Raw genomic sequence first — 8,060 nt, forward strand, 5'->3', positions numbered from 1 at the left:
AATTAATCCTGTCACCAGGTACTAAGCATAGTACCCAATAGTTTTTCAGTCCTTGCTCCCTCCCTTTTTCCTTCACTCTAGTAGTCCCCAGTGTCTATTGTTCCCATCTTCATGTCCATGAGTATCCACTGCTTAGCTCCCACTTATAAGTGATAACACACAGTATTTGGTTTTCTGCTCCTGTATTAATTCTCTTAGGATTATGGCCTCCAGCTGCATCCATGTTGCTACAAAAGATATGATTTTGTTCCTTTTTATGGCTGTGTAGTATTCCATAGTGTGTATGTACCACATTTTCTTTATCCGCTCCACCATTGATGGGCATCTAGTTTGATTCCATGTCTTTGCTATTGTGAATAGTGCTGCAATGAACATACACATGCATGTGTCTTTTTGATAGAACAATTTATTTCTTTTGAATATATACACAGTAATGAATGGGATTGCTGGGTGAAATGGTAGTTCTGTCTTAAGTTCATTGAGAAATTGCCAAACCGCTTTCCATAGTGGCTGAACTAATCTACATTCCCATAAATGGTGTATAAGCATGCCGTTTTCTCCATAGGGAGGCAGAACATAACCTAGTGAATAGCTTGCTTTCACAGTTCTCCAATAATGTAATAATGCACCTAACCAAGAAGTGGGTTGCCCTCCCTGGAAGTATCCTCCAACAGTCTAACTATTTAAGGATGGTTGGAAAGTGTTTCTGTGTTAGATAACATACAGTCTCTTTCAGTACTAAGACATACTACTTTTTTGCTCATGGTCCAGGTGACTTGAACTAGTAACTTAATTTCTTTTGGGCCTTTCAGCCTCACCTATAAGAGAAGGCTAATTAGATGATTCAAGGTCTCTCACATTGCAGAAATCTGTAACTTACAACAGAGAGGGAACAGAACATCTGAGGTGGAGAAAAGGTAGACTCAGAGAGCAAGAAAGAGGAGGGAGTGGGGAAAGGAATCTGCAATTTGACAAAAAAAGGAAAGGCTGATCAAAGACCAGGGTAAATAGCAGTTTTCAAGAGTGAAGAAAAAGCATAAACAGAGTCATGTAGCAAGAGAGAAAAAAAAGGAATCAAAAAGAAGAAACAGAAAGGTCAAAAGGGAATGGTGTTCTGCCTTTCCCCAGCCCTTGCTGGATCTATTTAATAGCTCCATCCCTACCTTCTTTATTGTTCAGCTATTTTGATAAATTTCAACTGGCATTAATGTAAAGCATATGGATAATACCATAGTTTTAACTCCCAATTCAATTTTATTACTAAAGGTGTCTTTTTTTCCAAACAAGAATTTCTCTGAGACTCATTGCATTTTCCCTTTATATTCATCACATATTAAAGGTTTCCAGAAGCCCCTAAATTTCCCATTTATGCTGATGTTCCCATTTGGTATGCTGAAGGTACTTCATTGCCATTCGTTATGAATGAGCTGCAACAGTATTGCAACAGTGCTCAGCAAACAGCTCCTGACTTTCAGGTGTCGTTACATGCAAGTTAAACTAAATGGATGAATTTTTAGCAGGAATAATGTAGTTCATGTTGACATTATTCACAGCTTTCCCAAGAAGACAGGTATTAATCAGAAAACACTCACGTAGTTCTCAGTATATAAATATTTGGGCGTCTGGCTAAACAGTGCCCTAACCTTTAAAAGGCATATAGACCTTATGCTTTAAATAGGATCATCAGTATAAAGGGCAATTTAGGACAAATAAAAGGAAGAACTTCCTGGCACAGGAGTATGGATGTATATGGAACCTATTATCTCAAGAGTTTGTATAACATAAAAATAAAAATAAGCCCAAGAAGGATTTAGGTAGGTCAGTAATTACAAAGTTCTGTGAATTCTCCCTTCAAAATCACTCATCTATTTGCCTTTTCCCTTCTATTTTCATCATCCTCACCTTGAACACCATATATTTATTGAATCCTCCAAGAAAATTTTTTTAAATGCAAGAAAGGTGTATTTTCTGAAAATGTATAATCTCAAAAGTGGATGTGATATAAAACAAGAGACAAATAGAAAATGACATAGGCACATGCTAGTTGCTAAGGGAAGAGATAAACAATAATTGCTTCAAACCTTAAGAAGAAGGGACTATTTCTCAGGGCAGGAGGACTTCCTGAAGAAAGATAAACTTGATATGCCACACTGCATGGGATGAGCACAGATAAGCAGACAAGATGGAAACCCCGCAAGCTAAGACATGAAGGCAACCAAGAGTATGACCCAATTTGAGTAAATCAGTTGTCTGGATGGAGAATGGAGTTCAAGTGAGGAAACTTCACATAGAAGAGCAGGAGAACGAGATCTTTAGGAATAGGATATTAGAAGTCGTTGATAAGCAGGCTAAAGAATTCAGACTATTCTGTAATGGTGAGGAGCCATCAAAAATGTCTGAGCAGGAGGTTCTGCCAAGGAGCAATAAGAACCCAAGTTGAGAGCAACAAGGTGGAAAGAAAGGAAGAAATTTATAGGACAGTCTGCTCTTCCCTTCTAATGCACACTGCTGCTGGATTAATCCTCCTTTATCAACTTGCTAATTCCACTCAAAAGACCTCATTGCATACCACACAAAATCCAAACTCCTCTTCTTAGTATCCACTATGCTTTGCCATCTTGCACAGATCTATTTATAAACTCAGTTGCCACTTACAACATGACCCTTCCACTGCATTCAACCAATCAGTTGACTATATCCAGCATACATATAGTTTATTATTAACAAGGTCACCCACTGTCCCCTGCTCTGTGCTACATGTGAAAATGAAAGAATGATAAAATAGAGACTATTCTTGAAGACCCAAATCTAATGGAATCCCTCTTCTACTGCTTTTGGCCTGAACACTATTCATTCATCTAGAAGCATGTCCACATCTTCCCCAGGGCCACTGATGATCACACTTACCTACACTGCCCTCACTTACTCTGAAATCATCTGTACCTATAATCTTTTCCATTTATTTATAATTTTATATTTATAATAATTTATAATTGTATTTTATTTCTGATTTTAACATATCAAAAAAATATCACTTTTTAAAAACAGATTCCACACCTAAGATTGATTTTTTTTCACATTCCCTGCAATTTGCACATGCTGTCATCAGGATGCAATAGTGTGCAAGGGGTACAACAGCACCCAGACTTTAAAAGCATAAATTTCTGTTTTTATAAATTTTAGGTTAGCCCTAATGTTATAAACAAGTATAATTAAAATGCAATTTTCTTTTTGAGATGGAGTCCCACTCTGTCACCCAGGCTGTAGTGCAGTGGCACGATCTCGGCTCACTGCAACCTCCACCTCCCAGGTTCAAGTGATCCTCCCACCTCAGCCTCCCATGTAGCTGGGATTACAAGTGTGTACCACCAAGCCTGGCTAATTTTTGTATTTTTAGTAGAGACAGGGTTTCACCATGTCAGCCAGGCTGGTCTCAAACTCCTGACCTCAAGTATCCGCCCGCCTTGGCCTCTCAAAGTGCTGGGATAACAGGCGTGAGCAACTGCACCTGGTAAAACACAAATTATTATAACTTCCCTGAATCATAATTTGGGAATAAACTTCTATGAACAATTTACCCTTCAGTTTTGGCTTTAGAAGTGAACCTTTAATAACAATTTTTCTCAACAAATCCCACTTACTTTTCATAAAGCCGAGACTCCTACTAGTCAAGCCAGGCTCCTTGACAGTCCCTTGCCCATTTGCTAGGTATCTTTTCACATACACACATTTGAGTATTCTCATATTAAAGAATAATCTTTAGTCCCTTCAAGTCCCTAACAAAGAACAGAACATGAGGTGAGCAATAACTATCTTTTGATTATATGATTGATTTTTATATATATTAGTTTCATTTCAGGTTATTAAAAGAACATATGGAAATATTCCTACATACTAATGGGGATATCACCAGAGTACCTCAGAATCTCACTTCAGAGACAAAATACAGGGCTAGCTTAACCAGTTATTTGGGCCAATAAAGAATTTTTATTCTCTTATTTTGCAATGATGAAGAAAGAGATAGGAGCTTATGAGAAAGAACTGAACAGTTGGGAATACTTGGAGCAGAGCCCTTGTGATGAGTGCCTCCCACATCAAGCCTGAGGAGAACAGACACCAGAGTCCTGCTCATCAGTGGCTCTTAACAGACTCATGAATATCAAGCCCACCTAGAAAATTATTTGGTTCTCTTTCACATGTATATGCTATACTTTACAGGATATTAAACTGGAACTATGCCCTCACCTTCAACTGAGAGCCCAAGACAATAGGCACCAACTAATCTCACTTTCCTCAGTGGAGTCTTAGACCACATAAGCACGTCTAGCAGAGGTGGGTGAGGGATGGGGGAGTCACCTCAAGCTCAGTGAATGAGGCCTGGTAGAGAGTTCACCATTTGAGTGGAGAAGTCTACATTTTAACATAAAGAAAGGCAAAGAATGGTACCATCTTAGAGACCTTGCCTAAGAGGGCTTTTAGAAGAGTGGTAGAATTCTAACCAAAGGGTAACAGTGGAGTCATAAAGGGTCAGCCAGAGAAGATGCATTTGCCTGTGTCAATGTAGTTGCCAGGTCATAGATCCCCAGTACTAGAAAGTCTCTAAAGGGCCCGTGAATGTACCCACAAGAAAGCCATCTTTAAGCATCTGCAAATATCTACAACCATTTTGGTGGCAGCAGAGTTAAACATGCCCTCTCTTCCTCTGCTCTAACTCTAGAAGGGTCAGAAGTTGAGGCTAACTAATGCATGGATGGGGTGGGATGGAGCGGGATGGAGGTAGGAGGTAGAAGACTTGATTGAGGAAAGAAAATAAATGTACCATGCCCTTCTTCTGATGGAAATCCAAGCAAAGCAAGGGAGTAACTTCAGTGTTGAATGCAATTCAGAGTTTTGATGATAACACTTGACTGGAGGTATTAACAATAGAACTGTAACTGTTTTAAGGGACTAAAGAGATCCCTTGCTTTTCATTTTGTAAGAGCGAGCAGATAAACAATGAGGCTTGCCTGAAATTTCATCTAATAGCAGGAGAAAAAATTATCCCCATTAAGTGATTTTACAGGGGCAGTTATTTAAAAATATAAATTGCGTTATAATTGTTCCTGACATCTCTTTTAAGCATATAACAGCACAGGAAAGAGGGCTAAAAACAATAGCATATTACTATGATTTCAAATTCTTAATAGCAGGAAAGAGTTGCGGCAGAAGAAGGAAAAAGTAAAAGAAGACAGCTTATCTCCTACCTACTGAAACGGGAAAGGCTCCCTTGTCCCCTCACAGGGTGTGTGAGAATGGACGAGGGAACCTTTCCTGTTTCAACTGGGGCCTGGCCCTGGCATCCTGGAAGGTGAGTGTGAATGAATGTGAAACTGTTGGGTCCACCTCCCTTCCGAAACTCTGCCACTTCTCTCTCTTTCTTGTGGGTAACAGGTTCTGTTTCCCTTCAAAACTCTGCCCTAACTGGTCCGGGCGCGGTGGCTCATGCCTGTAATCCCAGCACTTTGGGAGGCCGAGGCGGGTGGATCACGAGGTCAGGAGATTGAGACCATCCTGGCTAACACGGTGAAACCCCGTATCTACTAAAAATACAAAAAATTAGCCGGGCGTGGTGGTGGGCGCCTGTAGCCCCAGCTACTCGGGAGGCTGAGGCAGGAGAATGGCATGAACCCAGAAGGCAAAGCTTGCAGTGAGCCGAGATGGCACCACTGCACTCCAGCCTGGGCGACAGAGTGAGACTCCATCTCAAAATAAATAAATAAAATGAAATAAAAATAAAATAAAATAAAATAAAAATTCTGCCCTAACTGGCAAGTCCAAACCCCCAGACTTTGTCTCTTTTCTTTCACAAGGTTTTAAATGGCTCTTATCTCTTTCTTTATAATGTTTTGCTACAGGGTACAGCAATGTTACTAAGTAAAGTGAGCACTTGGCTCAGCTGCCAAAGGTGCAAATCAGACCAACTGTTCCTAGAAGTGCCATGTATGCCACTACCTTGACAGCTGCAGGAACGCATGGCTTAGGACACTTCTCCTTATCCTTTCCCACAGGTGCCTAGCCGTGCCCACAGCAGGCAAAGGCCAAGCCCAACAGCTATGAGCGGGGTGGGAGAAAGCAGAGATGGGAGCCACAACCCTACAGGGTGCTTCTAGCCTGCCAAGCCGATGGAACCTTTTCTCTCCTGGCCATGGAATTCAACCCGGTTTGGGGAAAAGATACAGACATTAGAGGCACCCACTTGCACTAAGCAAGGTTTTCTTCCCCCAGAATCTTCCCCTCTTTCCCCTTAAACTGTTTTTCTCTTTTTTCCTTTTCTAAGTGAAAGGGCCCCCCACCCCACAACACCCAACTCTGTTGCTGATAGGGAAGTTAACAGAGGAATGATGCCTGCTGGCTGAGAACTTTGACGGGACACATTTGAGACACTCCAAACAGATACAAACAGCCTTTAAAATGCCTTTTCAGTCAGTCCCTAACTCTATTCCAAGCTTCAGGCAGAGGTCCTAGAAAGAAAAACCAGGTCTTAGTGGGTCCAAAGCCAGGCAACAAGCACAATGTAAATGGGCACGACCAATTTCTGCCAACTGAACCCTCCACCCCAAAGAAGGAGGCCATGCTTCATGGCATAAACAGGCCCAGAGAACTCAAAGTTTGCCAACAGCAGGAAGAAATGGAGGCGTAGGTGAGGGTGATTAATTCCTATTCTCCAGAGTTTCGCTGCTTCATGGGTACATACTGCAGTGGAAAAAGGGGAACTTTTCTGTACACCTGAGGACAGATGGTCTGAGACCCCATATGTGCAGGCTTTCTATAACTTGCAAGGCAATCCAGACCTTTGCCGACAGTGTAGGAATGATCCAGCCCTCCTGTTTGCTATCTCAGGGTAGGCTGCAAGGGGCAAGCCCAGGGAAGTAAAGATAGGAGTCCCAGAGGCACCCCCAGCAGAGGAGCCAGCTCTCTCCAGCCCTGCCCCTCTAGGTTCACCCCTACTTCCCTATAGTGTTTCAGCCTCTCACTTACCCCCTCCTAAAAATCCTTGCCCTAAACAAGCCCAGTCTCTCTCTTGCCCCCACTTCAACAGATGCCCAGTGAATTTGGGCCCAGTAGGGTTCAAATTCCCTCCTCCCTACAGAACTTAGGGCAAATTAAGGGAGATCTTGGTACATTTTCAGATGACCCTGATAGAGATACAGAGGCTTTCCAAGATTTCACTCAAATATTTGAACTCTCCTGGAGAGATGTTATGTTACTTTTGAATCAGACCCTAACAGACAATGAGAAGCAGGCTGCTCTACAAGTAGCAGAGAGATTTGGGGATGACCTTTGTATCACATATAGTGTCAGGGAAGGAGGCAAACATTATCCAGCTGGAAGAGAAGCAGTACCAATGAATGACCCTAAATGGGATCCCAATGATGAGGTGGAAGTCTCAGGTGTGCATAATGGAAGGCTTATGGGACCAAGCCTCTCAATTATACTAAGTTGTCCATGATGGACCAGGGATTTGATAAAAATTCCACTGCCTTCCTGGAAAGGGTAAGGGAGGACATGGTAAGTCTCTATCTCCTGATTCAGTCGAGGGACAGCTAATCCTAAAGGACAAATGTATTACTCAGGCAGCTCCTGACATCAGGAGGAAATTGCAGAAACGAGCCCTGGGACCAGAAAGTACGTTAGAGGACCTCCTGAAAGTGGCCACCTCGGTCTTTTGTAATAGAGAAAGGGAGGCCCGGGAAAGAGAGAGAAGATACAGGTATTCCCAGGGTACACTTGTTAACTGCTGAAGATATGGCAAGAACTGTTATCTGTCTTCTAAAACTTTATCTGCTCCTATACAAGGTTTAATTTCTTTCACCAAGGTGAAACAGCTCAGGGTACAATGTTATTAATATACTTTACTTCTTGTCTCTGTAATCTTTGGCACTAAATCCTTTCTTTGTATAATACACATGTTTAACCCATGCATACTCAACCTTATAAAACTTGTTTTTTTTTTCTCACGCTTAGAAACCATTAAACTCCAAACGGTCAGGCAACCAGAGCCTCGGATGATAGCTTACCTT

The sequence above is a fragment of the Nomascus leucogenys genome, chromosome 3, assembly GCF_006542625.1.
Source record: "Nomascus leucogenys isolate Asia chromosome 3, Asia_NLE_v1, whole genome shotgun sequence".
Taxonomy (NCBI): Eukaryota; Metazoa; Chordata; class Mammalia; order Primates; family Hylobatidae; genus Nomascus; species Nomascus leucogenys.